The following is a 24,190-nucleotide window of genomic DNA, read 5'->3' as shown; positions in this document are numbered from 1 at the left end:
CGAGGGAGCCAGCATACAGCTTCCAGGTCATGTGGCCAGCATGACTAAGCCGCTTCTGGCAAACCAGAGCAGCGCATGGAAATGCCATTTACCTTCCCGCCGGAGCGCTACCTATTTATCTATTTGCACTTTGATGTGCTTTCAAACTGCTAGGTTGGCAGGAGCAGGGACCGAGCAATGGGAGCTCACCCTGTCACGGGGATTCGAACCACCGACCTTCTGATATGCAAGTCCTAGGCTCTGTGGTTTAACCCACAGTGCCACTCGTGTCCCCACTGAATGGTTTAGTATGTATAAAATATGCAGAGATTTATGTTATGCAAAATGAACCATGCAAAGAGAAGAAGGGGAGTCATTGATATTTTGAGGTTGTTTAAATGAATATTCTAAAATGTAAATCAGAAAATTTAATAAGAATTATAGAAAAACACACAAAAATGCATATAGGAGGGAGGGTTGCTTTAAGTCATGGGTAGGCAAACTAAGGCCCGGGGTCCAGATCCAGCCCAATTGCCTTCTAAATCCGGCCCACAGATGGTGTTTTTACATGAGTAGAATGTGCCCTTTTATTTAAAATGCATCTCTGGGTTATTTGTGGGGTATAGGAATTCGGTCATTCCCCCCCCCCAAAAAAAATAGTCCGGCCCCCCACAAGGTCTGAGGGACGGTGGACCGGCCCCCTGCTGAAAAGTATGCTGACCCCTGTATTAGGGGGAAGTGTGCACAGCCACACCCATATGATGTACATAAATGCATTACATTAGGCTTGCAAAAAATGTTCACATTAGGAGGAATGCGTGTATTAAGAGAAATGTTTATAAATTTTCATTATTTTCATTATTTCCCCCCTTAAAGTTTGCAAACGGATGTGGAAATTGGGTGAACTAGATTGGAATACTGAGAAAAACCAAAATGGTGCATCTCTACCTGGAATAAGCTGATAATTTAAGATTCTGACTTCAGTACCCACTAAGTCATGGGTAGGCAAACTAAGGCCCAGGGGCCGGATTCGGCCCAATCATCTTCTCAATCTGGCCCACGGACGGTCCAGGAATCAGTGTGTTTTTACATGAGTAGAATGTGTCCTTTTATTTAAAATGCACCTCTGAGTTATTTGTGGGGCATAGGAATTTGTTCATTCCCGCCCCACCCACCCCCAAACAGGCTGCCCCCCCACAAGGTCTGAGGGACAGTGGCCCGGCCCGCTGCTAAAAAACTTTGCTGACCCCTGCTTTAACTCTTTGCCCCCCCCATTGTCCTGTTTGCACACAGCCTTTTGCACACCGCCAATTTGCAACGGGAGGGAAGTTCCCACTGACATAAATGGGGCGGATTCTTACTGGGGTCATGATGGGACAAAGAGTTACATGCACTGCACCGATGAATGGTTAAACGACGATAACAAAAATGCCAAACTGTGTGAAAAAACTTACAAGCACTGAGTGCTTAGTAGTGTGCTGCTTGTCCTGGAATACTGCAAGGATCCTGGCACCTGCCCTGACTTCAATTTTCTAGTCCACTTTAGCCCAGTCATTATTAATATTACTAATTTCTCTGCTTAGTGTGTCGCAAAGTGCTTTCAGATTAACTCTCTCCCTAATCAAAACAGCTCTGTGAAAAGAGGTCCTTAATATAGACTCTGAACAAATGCTTCTGGAAGGGGAGCACGGCGGCGCTCACGGCAATTGCCTCGAGAACGTGGAATGGATCCCACTGAGAAGATCCAGACCGATCCCTCTCTTTTCTGGCCTTTTGGAGAGGGAGGAGGAAAGGCCAGCTCCTTCCTGGTAGGATTCAACTGCTTAGGATTTGACTTGTTTTCTAATATTTTATTTTGCTTACTTTAAATGTTACACCACACTTTGCACAAGCCGCACGCATGTGTGTGTGTGCATGTTTTGCAAGACAGATTTTTTAAAATGCACCAAATAACACAACCCTTAAAAATACATATCAAATCACGAAAGAAAAATTACTAACAGCAGCAGGTCTATCCTGCTCCAAACACTTGCTGATAAAGTTGTGTCTTAAAACTATAAAATGATGGTGACAAACACACCTCAGTAGGGAGGTAAAGTAAAGGTAAAGGGACCCCTGACCATTAGGTCCAGTCGTGGCCGACTCTGGGGTTGCGGCGCTCATCTCGCTTTATTGGCCGAGGGAGCCGGCATACAGCTTCCGGGTCACGTGGCCAGCATGACTAAGCCGCTTCTGGCAAACCAGAGCAGTGCATGGAAACGCCGTTTACCTTCCCGCCAGAGCGGTACCTATTCATCTACTTGCACTTTGACGTGCTTTCGAACTGCTAGGTTGGCAGGAGCAGGGACCAAGCAATGGGAGCTCACCCCTGTTGAATGGTTTCTTTAAATGTAAAGGTTCATCATTGTTCCACTCCATGTGTATGTCTTTAAGGGGCAAGAGCAAGGGCCAGAGCAAAATAACGAGACCCAGCTTTACAGCTGTGAAACATAGCAGGTGCTGCTGAGTTGTATTGATTAAGCTGTGTCAGCAATTGGGTGTAGTATATAAGGAGCAGCACCTAGCTCTCCCATTACCCTGGGGGATGGGTTGGTGGTTGGGTCTGGTTTGTTGTTGATGTATTTAGTGTATAAGGAGTTTTTGTTTTTGTAATTAAAACCTTGTTTCAGTTATTTTTGAGTCCCTTTTTAATGCATGGTCTCCCCAGCAAGCTCTCTGCAGCGCTACTAAACTGCAAATAGCCAACAACCCCGTTACGGGGATTCGAACCGCCGACCTTCTGATTGGCAAGCCCTAGGCTCTGTGGTTTAACCCACAGCGCCACCCACGTCCCAACATACAGTGGTACCTCGGGTTAAGAACTTAATTCATTCTGGAGGTCCCTTCTTAACCTGAAATTGTTCTTAACCTGAGGTACCACATTAGCTAATGGGGCCTCCTGCTGCTGCGCCACCGCTGCACAATTTCTGTTCTCTGTTCTGAAGCAAAATTCTTAACCCAAGGTACTATTTCTTGATTAGCGGAGTCTGTAACCTGAGGTACAACTATATTGCCATAGTGGAGGCCAGCCACTGGTATTCATAGAAACACGGACAGGGATGCCAACTTGAATAAAATATTGGGGGGTGGTCCAAGGAAGACCCGCCCCACATAATCCATCACGGCACACACACCCCATCTGAATGCCAATGCCCATCAACCTTGAGGGGGTTGGGCGAAGGGACCTCGGCCCCTAGGAATCGGCTATGATCACAGAAAGGAACAGTTGGAAGGGGCACCCAGAGTCATCTAGTTGACCCCACACTACAGGCACTTGAACTAGGTCGTCCATGGCAGATGGCCACCCAACCCCTGCTTGGAAACCTCAAAGGAAGAGCCCACGGCTCCTCTCCACGGTGAAGCGGCTCTTGCTGCCTCCAATTGCGGAGGCAGAGCCGAGCCATCGGGGCTAGCAGTATTATAATTATAATTATTGATTGGGTTTATATACCGCCTTATACCTGGAGGTCTCAGGGCAGTAATAATTTTTATTTATACCCCGCCCTCCCCAGCCAAGGCCGGGCTCAGGGTGGCTAACAAGCAATAAAAACAAGTTGAATGAATACAACTTAAAAACAAGATTAAAATATTGAAATGCAGCCTCGTCACAGGAGGAGAAAAGAAAAAGGGGGAGGGAATCAATCTGGCTCCAAGCCAAAGGCCAGGCGGAACAACTCTGTCTTACAGGCCCTGCGGAAAGAAATCAGATCCTGCAGGGCCCTGGTCTCATGAGACAGAGCGTTCCACCAGGCCGGAGCCAGTGTTGAAAAAGCCCTGGTTCTGGTTGAAGCCAATCTAAGTTCCTTAGGGTCCGGGACCACTAGGGTGTTGCTATTTATGGACCTTAAGGTCCTTCGTGGGGCATACTGGGAGAGGCGGTCCTGTAGGTACGAGGGTCCTAGGCCGTGAAGGGCTTTAAAGGTCAAAAGCAGCACCTTAAATCTGACCCTGTACTCTACCGGGAGCCAGTGCAGTTTGAAAAGCACTGGGTGAATATGCTCCCATGGCAGAGGAGCCTCGCTGCAGCATTCTGCACCCGCTGGAGTTTCTGGGCCAGCTTCAAGGGCAGCCCCAGGTAGAGCGAATTACAGTAGTCAAGCTTGGAGGTGACCGTCGCATGGATCACAGTGGCCAGGTCGGGGCGGGAAAGGTAAGGCCGCCAGAGCGCTGTGCTCCCGGAGAGAGAGGGGCGTGGATGCCTTCTTCCAGTCTCCAGCGTCGGGGAACTTCGCCAACCCCAGCAGCCTCGTCCGCACTCGCTACGAAGCGCCCGGCAAGAGACGGCGTCGGGTGGAGAGGAAGAGGGCGCGCCGGGATCGCCAAGGGAGGAACCCAACCCCGACGTGGGGCTGCCGCTCGCCCGAGGGCTCGCCGCCGCGCACAGCTCTCCCCCCACCCCAGCCCGAGGGTGGGGTTTGCTCGTCTCTCCTCCGCCCCAGCTCTCCACTCCGCCCCCTTTCCTGGAAGTCTCCGCGCTGCTTCGCGTGCCACGATCGAGGCGCAGCGGCTGCCAGCTTTGCGCGGTGCCCGGTGCTGCGCGTGCTGAGTCGTCGTCTCCCGCTGGCTTCGCTGCTCCGGAAGGCTGCGCGCCCCGCGCTTGGATCGCCGCCCCGCGCCTCCTAAAGCTGCCTGGCCGATTCTTTCCGCCTCGGCTGCGCGCGCGCGGAGGAGGAGAAGCCGCAGCTGCGACGGCGGCGGCGGCAGCGGCAGCGGCAGCGCCTCGGATCTTTGCGCCGCGGACAGGTAAGCGCAAGAGCCGCGTGGATTGCGCCGGACTTGCCAGGACAGCGGAGACGTGCTGGTTTCCCGCGTCTCTCCCCGCCCCAGGAAAAGGGGATCGGGGTGGCCGGTTCGAAGGAAGGATGCCGTCCCGGCTCCCGGGGGCACAGGGAGAAGGGGGAGCGGTGGGGAGGGGCAAGGGAGGGGGACAAGGGGGGCCGGGAGGGAAAGGGTGCTGGGACCCGAGGCAGGGGGAGGCAGGAGGCAGGGAGGGATCCGCATAGCTGCCAACGTCTCCCTTTTTTAAAGGGAAATTCCCTTATTCCTAATAGGATTCCTCGCAAGAAAAGGGAAAAGTTGACAGCTGCGGATCCGGAGGCACGACGAGCGGGGCAGGAAGAAGCGGGTTACAGTTGAGGGGCTGGAAAGGAGGCAGGAAAAGAGGCATTCATAGAATTCATAGAGTTGGAAGGGACCCTGAGGGTCATCTAGACCAACCCACTGCAGTGCAAGAATATGCAGTTGTCCCATATGGGGATCGAACCTGCAACCTTGGCATTATCAGCCCCATGCTCTAACCAACTGAGCTATGCAGACATAGCTGGAGGGCAAAGCGGTAGCTGTGCCTACCAGTGCTATTTTTCTCTAAAACTCACCATGAATGCAATCACCCTTGTTCTCTTAGAATGGCGGTGGTACCCACCTGAGAGGTGCCGGCACTGAGTTCCTGTGAGTTCCTCTGGTGCTTGGCATGCAGAAGGTCCCAGATTCATTCCTCAGCATCTCCAGGGGGGGGGGGGGCTTGGAGAGAAGCCTGCCTGAGACCCCGGAGAGCTGCTGCCAGCCAGTGTAGGTGATACTTAGCTAGATGTGACTCGCTGTAAGGCGGGTATGATATAATGATCCCCCTGCCTGATCCAGTGTCGGGGGTCTCCCAACATTTGCTCCTGGGAAGCTCATAGGCAGGACACAGGGGCAAGAGCTGTAGCCAGAGCTATCCTTTGTCTAGATATGGGTATTCTGGTTCACCTGTCTCTGATAATGTTACCTGCAGGTGATTGTCTGGCCCTTTAAAAACAGCAGCAGCAGCAGCAACAACAACCCTGCGCTGTTGGCTCTCTCTGGCAGTGGCCTTTGGAGCAGGGGCGTGTGGAAGTGTCACAGTGCAGAAGGAAAAAGCAGAGATGGGGAGCAAAAAGAGTAGGCTGTAAGCCACATTTACTCCAAAGTAAGCCCTGTCGATTTTACCGGGACTGTCTTCCAAGAAAGCATGCTTTGGATGGCGGCTTGAGGGGTGGAAGGAACAGAGGTGAGGCAGTGGAAAGGATGAGGTAGAAGCAGAAGAATCAGAGAATTGTAGAGTTGGAAGGGACCTCTGAAGGACATCTAGTCCAACCCCCTGCAGTGCAGGAATCTCAACTACAGCATTCAGGATGGAGGCGGGGGGTGGGCATCCAAACCTCTGTTTCAGAGCAAGCACAGGGGCAGGTGACTGGGGAGCACAAGGGAGAGTGCTGAGTCTGGGCTGATGTAAGGAAAGTGTGCAGAAATTTGAAGGAACTGTGTAGAGAACTGTGCATAGGTTCAGGAGAGCTAACCTGGAGCTTTCTCAGCAAATGCCTTTAAACCCAAGCAAGCCCCCACCCTTCCAGCTGTCCCTACTCCAGGGCTGGGCAGAAGGTAGATTGGGCTGTACTGGGAGATCTCTGCGTGTTTTGCAGTAGATTGTCAAGGGCTGCTGAGTTTCGACTGATTAACATCAGCAACAGCAGGAAAAAGAAGGTGCCCTTTTCCCCTTTAAAGAAACAAAGAGCTCTTCTGGACTGGCTGCTATTTTTGGGTGGGATTCAGCCATATACTGGCAAATCCAGGTCTCACCATGGGTGTTGATTAGGAAGTCTTGTGCAACAGATCTGCTTTCCTGAACAGATCAGGCTTCTTGCGATAAGGAAAGTGATGGGAACATTTACTGGCACGCGGGAGGGAACTTTGACGCCATGGGTCCTCTTACCTCTGCACAAACAAATCAGAAGGAATGCTCCTTAAATAGCCACCCTTCGTCCGGAAGTGCTCAGAGGAGCAAACGGGAGCGGGATTGTGACTTTTGTGCAAAAGGACGAGTGAGCCCTCTTTAGTTCTGGTTCCCAAAACTTGTTCCTGAGCTCCGGAAGGTGTTCAGAGGCAGTTGGGACATTTTCTTAATTTGGATTGAAGCTGGTTTAAAGGGTAGGGTGGGGAGTGTGTCAAAACACTAGAAGGGACCCCCAAGGGTCATTTTGTCCAACCCCCTGCAATGCAGGAATCTTTTGCCTGACATTCGAACCCAGAACCCTGAGATTATGTGTCTCATGCTCATAATGACTGAGCTATGCTTCCCAAACAGCACTGGGAGATCCATGGATGCAGAATAAACGGGGTTTGTACGCTAACCTATATATCTTTTGCACCCGGCTCAAGTTGGTGAATGTAAGAATAAAGGGGGGGGGGAGTAGATCCAAAAAGTCATAGAATTGGAAGGGATCCCAAGGATCATTTAGTCCAGCCCCCCACAATGCAGGAATATGCAGTTGTCCCACATGGGGATCAAACCTGCAACCTTGGCGTTATCGGCACCGCACTCTAACCAACTGAGCTATGCCCAGGGAAGTCAAACACTTACCGTTTTGGCAAGCACAGATCGTTGGCAGAAGGAAGAGGTGCAGCCCGAGAGTGCAGAATGCCAAGACTGAGCCAGGGTGGGGGGGGGGGGAGAGGAATAAGTGGAGAGGATATGAAGGAAATTGGTAAAGAACCAAGGTTAAGTATCAACAGCAGAACTAGCACCACACATGCATGATGGAATCAGAACAACAGTAGCTGTTAAACCTGTGAGTTAGGATCATTTTTGTGGTCGAGGATTTTCTTTGGGGAGTTAAATCGGAGGATCTGGTAATTTCCCTTCTCCTAGCGCTTACTTTCCCAGAAGTTAAACCAGGGCGATGCTTTCCTCTGGTCTATCATAGGGGTTTGTGTCTTATGTACAGCAGTGGTGAAAGGAGAAAGTTAAGATTTCAGCGTCAGTTTGCTAAGAAGAATTCATTGGCACGCGGCATCGCCAGCCGGGAACTGGCAGTGCTGTCCAATACATGCCTATTCAGAAGCAAATAGAATTTAGCTCAACAGGGCTTAGTCCCAGAAAAGTATGTTTAGGATTGCAGCCTGCAGCACAGAGGAGAGAGGAAAAATGAAACCACTTGTGACTCCTAGCTCCAGTTTTTGAGTGCAACCTTTTATTTGTAGAAATAAGATGGGTATATGGAATCGTAGTCTAATCTACAACCTGCAGCTTTTCGCCCTCAGTCACGAAACATCCTGTGTGTTGCATGAAGCGGAAAGAGAGAAATGGTAAAGATTTGCAACAGACAACCCAAAAGGGAACAAAAATGACGGTAATAGCAAACTGGCTTCTGTAAGTGTCGGAGCAAGCAACTGCTGTCTGCGTGAACATCAGTGAAATAATTGCATGTCTCCAATTTGCCATTATTGATAGTTTGCATAGTACTTGCAAACTGAGCACAGAGAAGTTGCAACTATAATTATCAGCTTGTCTTGCATGTCCAAGCCCAGGAGCCCTCAGAAGGCGAACCAAGTCTCAAAGCGAAGGATTTGCCTACAGAACTATTGGAACGCGTTCTGCAGTTGCAAAGCCAGGCTGGCTGCTGAACATACCCAAAAGCGACCCTCAATTCCAATTCTGATTCTCTGTATTTGTGTGATTTATGGGTTTGTACGCAAGTGTAGTGTTTTGCTCTCAGGCACATTCGGTTTCAGTGCAAGCACCTAAAAATGTATGTGGGTGAAATAGTTCACAGTGCGATGTGGCAGATCCTGGTACCACGTCTTTCAGGTTTAAGGCCAAGGATGGTGACAGGGGAACATGTAAAACAGCTTTCAGCAACCCTGTAGGGCATTTGGCTTCAACTCCAGGCTGTATAAATCTTTCAGTCCCAACCAGCACAGCCACAGCGTAGCCTAAAAAACAAACGTGGAGAACACCTGGCTGGCGAAGGCTGGTGTAAAAGTTAGGGATGCTGCTAGTAGCATCCTTCCAGCCGCATCTTTTTTGAGCCATTGTTTAGCATTGGTACTTTGCAAATTGCACACCCGCCTCTTCCTTAGCCTTGTGAAAGCAGAAAATGAGTGGGCGCAGATTCCTGTGCATTGTATTACGGCTGCTTGGAAAAGGCATTGTGCTCCTTCCTGTAAGTGCTTGTGTACCTTGAGCACATAATATCTGAAAGAACAAATACAAGCACATAAAACTCCCTTACACCAAGCCAGAGCGTTCGGTCCAGCTAGGCCAGGCATATGCAAACGCGGCCCTCCAGATGTTTTGAGACTACAATTCCCATCAGCCCTGACCTGTTAGAGATGATGGGAGCTGTAGTCCCAAAACATCAGGAGGGCTGAGTTTTCCTATCCCTGTTCCAGGCCAGTAGTGTCCACTCTGGCTGGCAGCCATTCTCTAGGGTTTCAGAGCTCATCTTTCCCACCTGTACCAAAGTGCCTGCAAGTGCATGACAAGTATGTTCGCCACCGCCATTCCACAAAATGAGGAGGGGTGCGTGCATTGCATTTGTTAGAATGTACTGCCAGCAAGAAATGATGTGCAAGGAGTGATTTTTTTTTTGGGAGGGGGGTGGTGGCAGTGGGAGAGAATATTAAGCAAAATGTTTGGCAATAATGGTGGTTGCTCTGGAAAAAAGTCTCTGTTGTTGCATCGAGAAAATGTGCTGCCCAAACATCCTTGATGAATGACAGCAGTGTTTAAAAGATGGATCTTTGGATGTTAGGAATGTGAGAAACCTGAAGCTTTTACTTCTCTTGAGTTTCTTGCTTTGGCTCGCTCTGTGTTCTCAGTTCATGTCTTTGGAAATTCCACACCGTGACTCTGATGTTTCTGCTTCTCTGAACAACCTCTGAGTTTGCAGGGGTACTTGGCCAGGGGCAGAGCTGTAAATCTTGCCGCAGGTGGTAAAAGCAGCATTGCCGCCCCCATCCCTCTACCCCCATTGTGAACTCACGGGGCGGGGGGCGCTCCTCGTTTGTGGCTGTGGCACTAAATTGCCACCTGCAACATGCAGTATGTATGTATATGTATATGTATATGTATATGTATATGTATATGTATATGTATATGTATATGTATATGTATATGTATATAATGCTGATTGATGCATTTGCATGGTGCAGAAGTGGCTCCTAAACTAGAAGCTACCAAAATATTATTACTGTATTATTATTATTATTATTATTATTATTATTATTATTATTATTATTATTATTATACTAGAAATCTCTCTCTCTCTTGATCCCCCCACATTCCATCTCAGTTCACTCTTTCAAAAGCCCCCACCCCAGTTTTGCTCAAGAGCCCGGGGGGGGGGGTGGTGGACGGACGGATGAAGGGAACGTGTGTGTTTTTTGCCCGGCTTCCCATTTGGTCCCTGCTTTGCCAAGGCTCACCAGGCTGTGCTCCAGGGCCCTCTAGTGGGCTGCTAAGGAAGCAGCGGCGATGGCAGGAGCCTGCCAGGAGGAGGAAGTGATGGAGCAGCGATAGTGCCCCCCAGCATCGCCAGTGCAACCTGCGAGTTTGTAGCGCCCGCTCTCAGCCTCTCTAGCTGGTCTCAGTGGCCCAGCCAGGCACTGCCTGACACTGCTGTTGCTGCTGCTGCTGCTGGCAGGGAGCTCTGTTCACTCCTCTCCTCCCCTGTGAAGCTCCCGCCAGGTGCCACCTTGAGCGCTGGCACTGATGGGTCCTGCCCATCTGTGAAGACACGCAGTGCTTGAAACCGACTGCGCCTTGCTTTCCCCAGCCTCGAGCCCAGTGCACTGCCTGCTGTGGCCACACAGCCAAGCTGAGAATGGCCTCGCCCCTAGCTGCCAAAGTGGAACTCTGTTGCTGGATGGGGGCAGTTTGCACGGTCTAGGAGTCAGGCGCTCAGAGTTGAGCCCCACCAGTTGCACCGGGGCTTCCGCAGAGAGGTGCCGGGGGATAAAGAAGCAGGGCAACATGCTGGCTGTTTGCCATAATCAATATTGATAAGCAGTGGAGTTGCACTGCTCCCATGCAATCTGGTGTTAGTCCTTGCCAGAAAGGCTGTGCATTCTTCTTTAGTCTACCTGCTGTGGTTTGGGGTGGGGCGGGGGGAGAGCCAAACTGAGAATCCATTTTAGTGGCGCTAAGAAATGCCACCCCAGAAGGAAGAGGCTGCTTCAGCTGCGCACTTCCAGGTGGGGAACAGGGCAGCACTTCCGCAACAAGCCAGTAATCTTGCCACCCCCCAGCATGCCCCCCTAGCAATGTGCCCGCTCTCACCCTCCCAGACCCAGCACTATTCTTGGCTTCCCTCCTTCTGAAAAGCAGCAGCTGCACAAACTGACATGCATTACAGGAGTGCACTAGCTTCTGTGTGCATCCCGTTGAAAGCCGTGCCGTGCAGAGATGCACCTGGGTTTAAATGCATGCACTTGTGTGTACATCCTGCCTCTTTTCTCTCCCACTCTTCTCCACTTGGTATGTACAGGCAGTGCTTTTTTCTTTCTTAAAAAAATGTTTAGGGACGCGGGTGGCGCTGTGGTCTAAACCACTGAGCCCAGGGCTTTGCTGATCAGAAGGTTGGCGGTCCAAATCCCCGCGATGGGGTGAGCTCCCATTGCTTGGTCCCAGCTCCTGCCAACCTAGCAGTTCGAAAGCATGCAGTGCAAGTAGATAAATAGGTACGCGGGTGGTGCTGTGGGTTACACCACAGAGTCTAGGGCTTGCCAATCAGAAGGTCGGTGGTTCGAATCCCCGTGATGGGGTGAGCTCCTGTTGCTCTGTCCCTGCTCCTGCCAACCCAGCAGTTCAAAAGCATGCAGTGCAAGTAGATAAATAGGTACCTCTCCGGCGGGAAGGTAAACGGCGTTTCCGTGGGCTGCTCTGGTTCGCCAGAAGTGGCTTAGTCATGCTGGCCACATGACCCGGAAGCTGTACGCCGGCTCCCTCGGCCAGTAAAGCGAGATGAGCGCCGCAATCCCAGAGTCGTCCGCGACTGGACCTAACGGTCAGGGGTCCCTTTACCTTTACCTTCATTTTCCTCCTCATATTGAAATACTGCCCCTCAATGAGGCCAAGCTTAGATTCACAAAATGTTTAGGGTATGTGTACCCCTGCATCCCCCCAGGAAAAAGCACTGCGTACAGGAGTTTAGGCATCTTAACTGCTGATCCTTCCCACAACTGAAAGTAAACTGGGTAGAACTGGGTGCAAGGAAGGTTTGGGGATTTTTTTTTTTACCGCACCAGGGGCACCACCACCACAACTATGTCACAAATGGAACCTGGCAAATTACCACGGCATCTATGTTTAGCGTTCATTTGTTCCACCTTTTCCCAATTCTTCAGAAACTCCAAAGGCTCCAAATTTAGTCAGCCCAGCAGTGCTCTCTTTCTCCCTTGCAGTTAACCTGGTGGTGTGAAAAAAAGCAAGCCTCACCCCCGCCTTCTGACATTTTCCCATCAGGTTGGCAAATTTCACACCTACAATTACATTTATAGAAATAATGAATCCACTATGCCCTGTAAAACTGGCAGCAACGTTCATTTCTGGTTGAAGGTATGAACTCTCTCCCTGTTTTGACAAAGTCCCCCCGTGATATTCTCGCGAGGAAGCTGGTAAGATGTGGGTTGAGCGAGGTAACTGTTAGGTTGATTTGTAGCTGGTTGACTGACCGAAGCCGAAGGGTACTCATTAATGGTTCCTCGTCATCCTGGAAAAAAGTGGTAATTGGGGTCCCGCAGGGTTCTTTCCTGGGCCCCTTGTTGTCCAATGTCTTTATAAATGACTTGGATGAAGGAATTGAGGGGATGCTCATCAAATTTGCAGATGACACCAAACTGGGTGGGGTAGCTAATGCTGCAGAAGACAGAACCAGAATTCAAAATGACCTTAACAGATTGGAGATCTGGGCACAAGCTAACAAAATGAATTGCAGTAGGGACAAATGTAAGGTTCTGCACTTAGGCAGGAAGAACCATATGCACAAATATAGGATGGGGGACACCTGGCTTACTAGCAGTACAGGTGAAAAGGATCTAGGGGTCTTAGTAGACCACAAGCTGAACCTGAGGCAACAGTGTGATGCAGCAGCAAGAAAAGCTAATGCTATTCTAGGCTGCATCAACAGAAGTATAGTATCCAGATCAAGGGAAGTAATAGTACTACACTTGGAATACTGTGTCCAATTCTGGGCCCCACAACTTAAGAAGGATGTTGACAAGCTGGAACATGTGCAGCGGAGGGCAACCAAGAAGATCAAGGGTCTGGAAACTAAGCCTTATGAGGAGCACTGGAAGGAGCTGGGTTTGTTTCACCTGGAAAAAAGAGGACTGAGAGGAGATATGATAGCCATCTTCAAATACCTTAAGGGCTCTCATATGGAGGAGGGAGCATGCTTATTTTTTCCTGCTCTGGAGGGTAGGACTTGAACCAATGGCTGCAAGTTGCAAGAAAGGAGATTCCAACTAAACATTCAGAAGAACTTTCTGGCAGTAAGAGCTGTTTAGCAGTGGAACAGACTCCCACGAGAGGTGGTAGAATATCCTTCCTTGGAGGTTTTTAAGCAGAGGTTGGCTGGCCATGATTCTATGAATCCCGGAGACCGACTGCCAGGCAGAAAAAGCACTGTAAGAATGTTCCCGTTAATTTGCACAGATACCTGCTTTCATTCTCACCTCCTCATGTTAGGGGAAAAGCTAGCATTTCCCCTGTATGCTAACAGGCTTAGGGGAGTTGGGTGGGTGGAGGATTAAAACCCAATCCCTTAAATTGCAATACAGTGGTACCTCAGGTTAAGTACTTAATTTGTTCCGGAAACTGTTCTTAACCTGAAGCACCACTTTAGCTAATGGGGCCTCCTGCTGCTGCTGCGCCACCGGAGCACGATTTCTGTTCTCATCCTGAAGCAAAGTTCTTGACCTGAAGCACTATTTCTGGATTAGTGGAGTCTGTAACCTGAAGTGTATGTAACCTGAAGCGTATGTAACCCGAGGTACCACTGTAGTTTAAACAGCAATGGCTGCCCCTAAAGATTCTGTTGGACATAAGGAGTGAGAACCCATTTTCTATATTTTGGAGTGGTTTTAGGAATTGTTATTTTCATGCCATTAAGGGAGTGTGATTGAGCTATTGCTGGCTGTGATGAGCACACACTTTTCTTCTCCTCCCCCCCACTGTTATTGTTGTTTTGCGGAGTTTAGTAACAGCACCAAAACATGCACAACTTTGTGAACAAAATTAGATCGCTGATGCCGCTGTTCTTGAGATGAGACAGTTGTGGTTGGTACCACACAACCACTGTTAGGACATAGGAAGACACCTTACACTGGCTGCGTTTGCCTGTAACGCTGAGCCAAGGTGGGTGGTTTTCTTAAACCACAATGTGCAAGTGTTGCATGTTGGTGCATGCAGCTCAAGCGCTTCTCTTTGCACGACTCTCTTCCTCCAGCTGGAAACAAACAAACAAACAACCCACCGGCTGTCTGATGTCTGAACCAGCATTGGTGCTTTGCTTCTCTCGGAAAGCCACAACCAGTGGGAAGCCAAGAACAAACCTTGGCTTCACATTGTGGCTTGGAGAGTAACAAACCATGAATGTTTGTTTGGGCGTCATGTTAAGCCCGGACTTACTCCTGGATGGGCTAAGGGAAAAGTGGAATGGGAGCCCTCCAGAGCTCAATCATGCAACATCATGGTTTAAACCATTGTTAGAAATTCAGATATATAAGCTAGGCGCCGAACGGCTCCTTAAACCAGGGTTACAGTCGCCAAAATGGAATGCCTAGTTGCCGTTTTTCAGCCAGAGGGCTCAAAAGTCAATACAACTTCAATACTTTTGATTCCTGAATTTCGTTTTGATTGTGCAGCTAAAATATAATGGATAGAATTCTACAGGATGTGTTGCTAGTGTGTGAAAACAGTCAGGATCCAAGGAACCCCAGGCACGCACCTCCAGATGGTGACGACGTCAGACGCCATCCTGGCGCCCGGGCATCTTCACTTGGTGTGAAATGTGCCTTGTGCCCTGGCGAATTTTGAACCCTGGTTTAAACCAGTGTTAGTCAATGTGCAACTCTCCAGGTGTTGCTGGACTCCAGGTCTCATCAGCATGGCCAATGAATCATAGACTCATAGTTAGAAGGGACCATGAGGGTCATTGAGTCCAGCCTCCTGGAACCTTTCACCCAACATGAAACCCACAACCTTAAGATTCAGAGCCCCATTCTCTACCAACTGAGCTATTCCCAATGGTCAGGGATGACTGGAGTTGGAGCCCCACAAAAGATTTCTGTTTTGTTGATTCTCATCTGTAACCCTTTATTTCGATGTTTAGCAAGTAGATATTTTGTCTAGCTGGTAATGATGCTTCAAAACGTGGGATTTTAATTGTATCTTTGTAGCTGTTTTCCATGTGCAGTGCTTGTCCTGAGGCTTAAGACGATGCCCTAATTTGTAAGGTGTTTTACAATGTGGGATTTTGTTGTACTGGTCTTTATTTATGATGTGTTAAGATATGTTGTAGGCTGCTTAGGGATTCTCCCCTCCCTTAAAATGCAAGCAGCAAATAAATTCCTAAATAAATAAAAATATATATAGTCTGGAAGGTACCACATTGGCTGCCCCTGGTTTAAACAAACCACGTGCCACGACTGAGCATAATAATAATAATAACAACAATAATAATAATATTTCATTTATATCCCGCCCTCCCCAGCCGAAGCCAGGCTCAGAGCGGCTAACAAGAGTAAAATGATACAACATTCTAAAATCAGTTCATTATAAAATCAGTTCAAATCAGATTAATGGCAACCATTGGGCTAGAGTTCTGTGAGGATTGCCAAAGGAGGGGGTCAGGTTGTGCCTTGGCCAAAGGCCCGGTGGAACAGCTCTGTCTTGCAGGCCCTGCGGAAAGATGTCAAGTCCCACAGGGCCGTAGTCTCTTGTGACAGAGCGTTCCACCAGATCGGGGCCATGGCTGAAAAAGCCCTGGCTCTGGTTGAGGCCAGCCTAACCTCTCTGTGGCCCGGGACCTCCAAGGTGTTTTTGTTTGAAGACCGTAAGGTCCTCTGTGGGGCATACCAGGAGAGGTACGAGGATCCTAGGCCGTATATGGCTTTAAAGGTTAAAACCAGCACCTTAAACCTGATCCTGTACTCCACCGGGAGCCAGTGCAGCTGGTATAGCACTGGGCAAATGTGATTCCACAGTGAGGAGTCTCGCTGTGGCATTCTGCACCCGCTGGAGTTTCTGGGTCAGTCTCAAGGGCAGCCCCACGTGGAGCGAGTTACAATAATCCAGTCTGGAGGTGACCGTCGCGTGGATCACAGTGGCTAGGTCAGGGCGAGAGAGGTAAGGAGCCAACTGCTTAGCTTGGCGGAGATGAACACAGCCACTGATTCAGACCACTGGTGCATCTAGCTCAGTATTGTCTGACCAGAGTCTTCCCCAGCCTGACCTGAAGATGTTGGGGATAAATCCGGGACCTCCTTTATGCAGTGCACGGGCTCTTATTGTCTTGTTGGCTTCTGTCTCCATCCTTGCAACTTAGCAGCTGCCACACCTGGGGTGTGGAGGGCCCCTACTCTTAAGTCCCTATTTACCTGCACTATAAAGCCATCCCTTAATTTGCCACCATTGAGTGATAAGTTGCTTGACAGAAGCCAGGGATTGAAAGAACAGTTTTCTCGACTGAAGTGCCTTGAAGCAGAGGTGGAGGAAGGGAGCAAGGAAACTTGTGCGTTGCCCGCCTACACGTAACCTGGACAAAGGCAGCATTTTATGTCCCCGAGCTGGGCGAGCAAGACATTCAGTGCTTGGTGGGAAGAAAGGGAAAAAAATGTCACACAGCACAGCCTTTTGAGAAGCGATTCCTGCCCCCGGCACACACCTCCGAAAGCAAAACAGAGCCTAGACGGCTGATTTTGGAGTCAATATTATGGGTACAGAGGACGCTGCCTGTGGGTTCTGTTAAGCAACAGTCGTTTTGCATGCACACCCCCACCATGCAGCTAAACTATTTAACACAGATTCAAATGAATTAACATGTGCAACTGATGAGCCCACTTTTAGTTTTTCTACATGGATGTATGACGGTGCCTTACATAAATGTATGAGTCAGGCCACGCTGGAAGCAGATTAGATAGACCTTGATAACTCTCCAGCTCAGCGTGGCCTCCTTGGACATGCAACGACTCTCTTAAGCTCTGCTAATGGGGATATTTTAATTGGGCATGCTGGGAATTTTGCTGAAGATCTCGGAGTTTGTTTGCTCTGCCTCTGAGCTGGTGGACCCATCGCCTTTTTAGCTGGGACAGATAGTTGGTTAGATGCAATCTCCAAAACCAAGGCGCCAATCACAGGACATAATAATAATAATAATAATAATAATAATAATAATAATAATAATAATAATAATAATAATAATATATTTATACCCCACCCATCTGGCTGGGCTTCCCCAGCCACTCTGGACGGCTTCCAACAAAATATTAAAATACAGTAATGCACCGAACATTGAAAGCTTCCCTAAGCAGGGCTGCCTTCAGATGTCTTCTAAAAGTCTGGTAGTTGTTCTCTTTGGCATCTGGTGGGAGGGCGTTCCACAGGGCGGGTGCCACTACTGAGAAGGCCCTCTGCCTGGTTCCCTGTAACTTGGCTTCTCGCAGTGAGGGAACTGCCAGAAGGCGCTCAGCGCTGGACCTCAATGTCAGGGCAGAACGATGGGGCTGTGTGTTCTCACTGCCCATCTTGAAATTGAACAAGCTCAGGTCCCAATACGTGGAAGGCTATGGATTCTGTGAACTGCTCTGAGATCTTATTATGAAGGGCAGAATATAAATCTTTTTCGTTTTTTAATACATGGCTGCCAGTGTTTCCTCCCACCCAACATTTCAAACTTTTGTTGTGGGTTGGAGTTGAATTCCTGAAGAGGGTTTGGATTTACTATCTTACCTTATGCTCATTATTCCCAGCTTAAGCCCTACAGGAAACTGGCACCGAACAATGCCTAGATTGGAGGAATCAGAAAATAAGCGATCCTGCCAATTTTGTCTAATCATGCGCTATCTGTCTCTCTCACCTTTAGCTCCTTTCCACTGAGAGCTGGCACAGTTTGTTTTTTTCAAACTTTGCCTGGGATTCAAGAATCATAGGTCCAATTCTGGGCATGCCAAGCTGACTTGTGGATATAAGTTGCCATCCTTCCTAGAGGAAATGGGCAGTGGGGTGGGGTGGGGACGCCTCCGCAACCCCCTCTTCAGGCATGCATGCTCATTTGCATGTGCTAATTCATTTATGCAAGGAAACCGACTTAAAAGAAACTGTTGTGCGGAGATGTAGGGGCAGGGAGGGGAGCTGTCAGAATAAGTACAAAACAAGCCAGGTGGCAAATCAGTGGTGTCTGGTTCTTCAAACACTCTTTGTTGAGGATGATTTCTAGTCTCCTTTCTGATGTTTAAAGCCTTAGCATGGCTAGGGATTCAGGTAACTTGAAGAACGTCCAACACCCTGGCTATTTAGATCTTCTGTAGAGGTCCTTCTCTGGTGCCCCTGTCATCCGAAACCTGCTTCGGGTGTTCTCGAAATTCAGGAATCCCTGGTCCCCATCACTTCTGTGAGTTGCAGGGAGTCAGCTTTTACTCGTGGAGGATCCCTGCGCTATGCAGAACTCTTATTTCCCAGAGTTCTCCATTGCACAGAGAACATCTACAAGTCCGTGCTTCCAACAGGTGGCCTTCAGCTCATGGACAGCAATGGCAATGGAAGGGAGAGGGGACCAAGCTGGCATGCTCGTTGCTGAGATCCTCTCCAATGATCCTCTCCTGGATTAGAAGAAGGCTAGACATAAAGCAGGACGCAGATGGTGCTGTAGGTTAAACCACAAAGCCTAGGACTTGCCAATCAGAAGGTCAGCGATTCGAATCCCCGCGACGGGGTGAGCTCCATTGTTCGGTCCCAGCTTCTGCCAACCTAGCAGTTCAAAAGCACGTCAAAGTGCAAGTAGATAAATAGGTACCGCTCCAGTGGGAAGGTAAACGCCGTTTCCATGCGCTGCTCTGGATTGCCAGAAGCGGCTTAGTCCTGCTGGCCACATGACCCAGAAACTGTACGCCGGCTCCCTTGGCCAATAAAGCGAGATGAGCGCCGCAACCCCAGAGTCGGCCACAACTGGACCTAATGGTCAGGGGTCCCTTTACCTTAGAGATAAAGCAAGTGGGGACCAGAGTAAGGGCCTTTTCAGCTGTTGAGCCTGGCTGGTTCAGGCGAAAGGCCCAAGTTGTCCGGCATCCTGTTCTCACAGCAACCAACTGAATACATATGAGAAACCCACAAGCCGGACTTGCAATGGGATATCCTCTAGGCAAAAACCCTTCTTAGCCTCCCAGACTTTGGAATCATTTTTCACGTACTTCTTAAACACAGATGGTTTTATTGTGCGATGATGATGTTACTTTGTTGTATGCATAGGCACTTTTAGTGCTTTTGCTGTTTGCTTATGAACCTGCGCAGGTCAATATATAAATTCTCCCAATAAATAAGGATAAAGATAAGCAAACAAATAACTCCTGATAATTTTCAAGGGGAAGATAGGAGCCCAAGTGCCAGTCTCCTGTGTGGCAGTACTTTGTCCTGTTACCATAGCAACCGCTGAGCCTCCTTTGCATAGGGCATCCAAGTTCTGCGCTGCTCAGTAGGCCTCGTACTTCTGGCAGGCCATTAAGCAAATCAAGCCTGGTGTGCTTTGTCGTATTTCACATGTGCTCATGGACTGGTTTGAATTTGGAAAAGTTGTGCCTCTACTTGTCAGCATCTGTCTTTGCCCACAGCCTGTAAACAGAACGTCTGCAATGGAAAGGCACTTTTCTTAGGAGGAAAGCTTGAGAATGAGATGGGGTTGGCTGGTGAGGAAGGGCAATCTGTTCATGCTCAGAGGCGCTTCTCGGTCTCTCCACCTGTCTCTCTGGCATGGGGGTGTGCGTAAGCCCAACCAAATTAATCAAACGAATTCCTATTTCGCATTTATTTGTTTATGAAAGTATTTATATACTGCTTATAGTGTGGTCTGGTAGAAATCAGCTTCCTGATTCTTCCAGGGCAGTGCTTTCTTGAAGGCATTCTGTAACTACTTTTGAAACTTTAAAAAAGAATTCTATCAAAGAAAGCGCTGGGGGGGAATAAGGTATGGGTCCTTGTTTCATGATAAAGCTACACGAAAAAGCAAATGCAAAAACCATTTCCATAGGACTCCCAGTGCCAAATGGGAGCGCAGGATCATGGCCTTAAAACCACACATCAAGTTGCAATAATCTAATGGTGGCAGGCCTGTCATTTTCAGTTCATTCTCTCTCTTTTTTTAAAAGATATTTTATTGAATTTTCACAATAAAAGACAAGAAAAAATACAAAATCACACAAAACAAAAAACAATACGATACAAAAATACAAACATAAAACATACAGCATAGTTAAACCAAACTTCCATAACCCTCTTTCTTGACCCCCTCGCATCTCCCTTTCCTGTGTTCCCATTTACCAAATCATGTTCAGCAATGCTTCACCTTCTCTCAGAATTTGTTTTAAATTAAACATTTCAGCTATTATGTCTCCAATTTTACCCTTTGTTATCAAATATTTAGATATTTAAGCTTGACATAATATTATTCAAATTTCATCTTTGTTCTTATAATTCAGTTATTTTCATATTTCTTTCAACTGGGTTACTAATGCCATGTTGTCTTTATATCCTGCATCATTCTAACATTCATACATTTTACAATGCTTTTGCAAATAGTTCTTAAATTTTTTCCAGTCCTCTTCCACTGTCTCTTCTCCCAGGTCTCGGATTCTGCCAGTCATTTCTGCCAGATTTTCAGTTCATTCTCTTGCTTTTACATTTACCTTCAGCACATCGGCTACAGTTTCTTGCTTTGGAATCCACAGGGCTGGGGTTTTTTTTTTTTTGTTCACTAACAACATTTCCTTTCTTTTTCACCCCGTGGTCGAGTGCAGCCTTTTCTGTGCAACTGAACTAACTTCCAAGACACTACATTACATTGCTCTGTGGCAATCCTTATTTCATTGGAAACTGAGTTTAAATTGATTTTAGCTTTTTGTAAAAAAAAAAAAAAAAAAAAAAGAGGAAGAAGAAGAAGAAAAGAAATCACAAGAAGACACCCCCCAATTCCTTATAATGGTACAAACCTAACCATACATACATTATTCGAAATAAACTCCCATAGAACAGAGAGTACCTATTATAACTGTAATCTGTGGGTTCAGTCTGTAGTTAATTGCAATGATTGACAGATGTCCCATTAAATTTTAGTGAATTGCACTCTAACCCATCTGTCTCTTTCCCTGTGTTCCTGCTAGAGTTGAGTGAATATTGCCTACCCATATTCAATATTATTTTTGTCGCTGCCATAAAATCCTCTTTGCTTTTGGCATTTGTTTATTAGGTGACTCACAATATTTGTCCAAGTTGGTCTGCGTTCTGAATTGCACACGGTCAACAACGATGCGACGGCACCCACCGTTGTCGGTGCGGCATGCTGTATGCTGTCTTGACTTAATAAAGTTCTGCATTTTCGTGCAACTCTATGGTGCTTCTTACAGTCTGTGCAGGTGGAAGTGAATGGAGTCAGGGGATCCTGTGCCCCAGTTGATGGAGTGACCTGCTCTGCGGCTTTCAGGTTGAGCATGGGGAATGAGCATTGCGTGCATATAAGGCCAGGTTGTGGTCGATCCAAGCAAAATGTAAGCGTAATACAGTGGTACCTCTACTTACGAGCACCTCTGGTTATGTATCCTTCGGGATACGCACGCGGCAAACCCAGAAGTATTTTTCTGGGTTTCGCCATGCGCGCATGTGCAGAAGCACTCTACCGCACCAGGCGCATGCGCAGAACAGGCACCTCCAGTTGTGAAAACCTCAGGATCCGACTGGAGCTCCGGAACGAATCCCATCCGCAACCGGAGGTACCACTGTCAGGAGTTCAGCCTACACTCAAGTAGGACCTTGGCAGAGACACATGCACGACTGGCATGTTCCCTCCCTCCTGGTCTTTCGTTTGGGAGCTTCAAATCTTTCTTCAGCCCGAACATCTCAGCGACCGATGCTAACTGACACCGGCACACTTAGGGATCCGCAGAGTCTTCGCACCTTGCGTGACAGACCTCAGCAACTTAACATTTTGGCTAATCTACTTTATTTACATATAAACACACATGGAGCACTGCACCATGGCTCCCCCTCTCTCAAGCATCAGACAGCAAAGAGAAAAAGAACAAAGGAAAATAGTCCTACTTCACGGAACACAGTAACACAAACATCCTGTCTCCGCCACTTCCCACTCTGTGGAGTCAAAACATACACCGTCATGGGATAGACAACAATCCCATGACTGCAATCATGGAGCAGGAATTCGAACAACCACTGTATGCATGTTTCCTGGGTAGGAGGAATGGCTGGTGGAGAGGGGTGCTGCTGTGGACATCTCCTCCCAGCAGTGGTGTTGCTCCTTCATATCTGGATGGTGGGGCAGAAGGCAGAGAGGTCATGGTGGCTCAGTTGCGCCAGCAGAGCCAATCTTTGTGACCAAACAGTCCTAACCTTGCTACCACCCCACCCCCTGACATCCCAGTTAACGGTAGGCGGACAGGTGGCCATGTATGCAGCACCATCCCTCCCCTCCATCTCCTCTGTTTCATTGGATTGCATGAGACTTATTCTAAAGGAATTGTGCACATAGGATTACAGCCTTACAGTGCAATCCTACACGTGTGATACGGAAGCAGTCTTTTTGCTAGTGACACCAGTATTCTGGAAATATGAGGCGTCATCTCTATTGGCATTCCGCCGGCTTTTGAAGACACACCTATTTATGCAGGGATTCCACTGGTCTCTCAACCCAAGTCTCTTGTTCTACTTGCTGTATTGTCTTAATTGTTTTATTGTTAGCTATATTTACTTGAGTCAAACACGCCATCAAATCTAATGCACACCTTAATTTTCGCAGCGTGATTTGGCCCCAAAAGGTAAGCATTAGATTTAAGTAAATATGGTATTTTGGATATGGATGTTTATGTATTTGTGTATTTGGCCTTTTTACTTCTTAAACCACTTAGAAGTCTGATTATATTTCATTGCCCATTGTTGTAGATACCAAGGACACAACCCAGTCAAAGATTTCAGGACTTCAGTGGGGGATGGAAGTACAGTGGTACCTCAGGTTACAGACGCTTCAGGTTACAGACTCCGCTAACCCAGAAATAGTACCTCAGGTTAAGAACTTTGCTTCAAGATGAGAACAGAAATCGCGTGGCAGCAGCGTGGCAGCAGCGGGAGGCCCCATTAGCTAATGTGGTACCTCAGGTTAAGAACAGTTTCAGGTTAAGAATGGACCTCTGGAATGAATTAAGTTCTTTACCCAAGGTACCACTGTACTGAACTTCGTCCAGTTTGTGCCCCAAGCTTTTAGTAGTATGTATCACCAGTGAACATACCGTATTTTTTCCGTGCATAAGACGTTCCCATGTATAAGACGATCCCTATTTTTTAAAACCCAAAATTAAGAAATTAAGTTATTTAGCTTTTTGGGGGAGGGGGAGGTCACTTCCACCAGTCACTCACCTGCCTGCCCACCACTGCCGATCGCTTGCCGCAGCCACTGCCGATCGCACACCTCGCTGCAGCCACCAATCGTCTGTCCACTCACTGCCACCAACAGCCCAGTCACCCGCCCACTTGCCACAGCCGCCAATCGCCTGCCCAATTACCGCAACTGCAGCCAATCACCAGCAGGCCTTGCCGCAGCCACCAATCACCCGCCCAATCGCCGCTGCCAATCTCCTGCTTGCTGCTGCCATTAATTGCACATCTCCCCTCTGCATCCACTATCCATGTATAAGATAACACCCAACTTTTGCCTAATTTTTTAAGCAAAAAAATCGTCTTATAAACAGAAAAATACAGTAATTTGCTCTTTTCTTGCCGTAAATAATTTGCCTCTGTAGCTTGACTGTGTGGAATGAACAAACTGGAACATTATTTGCTGGTCAGGGGTCAGGGACAGGAGAAGAGAGAGAGGGAATCAGACATTTTGGAGTCTCTTGTGCTTCTTTTTCTCCCCCCTCCCCACATTTTATTTCCCTCCACTGTCTTGACAATTGTCTGGTCCTTGCTTATGTTCCGAAAGACTTGCCCACACAGCCTTCTGCTCGGGGGAAGCCATGTACAGACATTTGGTCGTTGCACTTCAAGCTCAGTAAAGAACAGTGAGCAGCATGCGTCTCTGTCTGACGGATTGGGAACATTCGCATTTCTAAAACCCTGTCCAAAATTAAAATGAAAGGAAGAGGAGATGGTGGTGGAGGA

The 24,190-nt window shown here is 48.2% G+C and overlaps 1 protein-coding gene across 1 annotated transcript in view; it reads left to right on the top strand.

Annotated features, from left to right (window-relative positions):
- The first annotated feature begins 4,483 nt into the window (after window positions 1-4,483).
- Window positions 4,484-24,190, top strand: part of LBHD2 (LBH domain containing 2) — a 59,436-nt gene continuing 39,729 nt past the window's right edge. The window contains exon 1 of the mRNA XM_081194891.1: window positions 4,484-4,761. The gene's annotated coding sequence lies outside the window, so the exon portion shown is untranslated. The remainder of the gene's footprint in view (window positions 4,762-24,190) is intronic.

This window comes from Podarcis bocagei, assembly GCF_964188305.1.
Source record: "Podarcis bocagei genome assembly, chromosome: 1".
Classification (NCBI taxonomy): Eukaryota; Metazoa; Chordata; class Lepidosauria; order Squamata; family Lacertidae; genus Podarcis; species Podarcis bocagei.
Note: the sequence above shows the minus strand (reverse complement) of the source record. Positions and strands in the feature narration are given on the sequence as shown.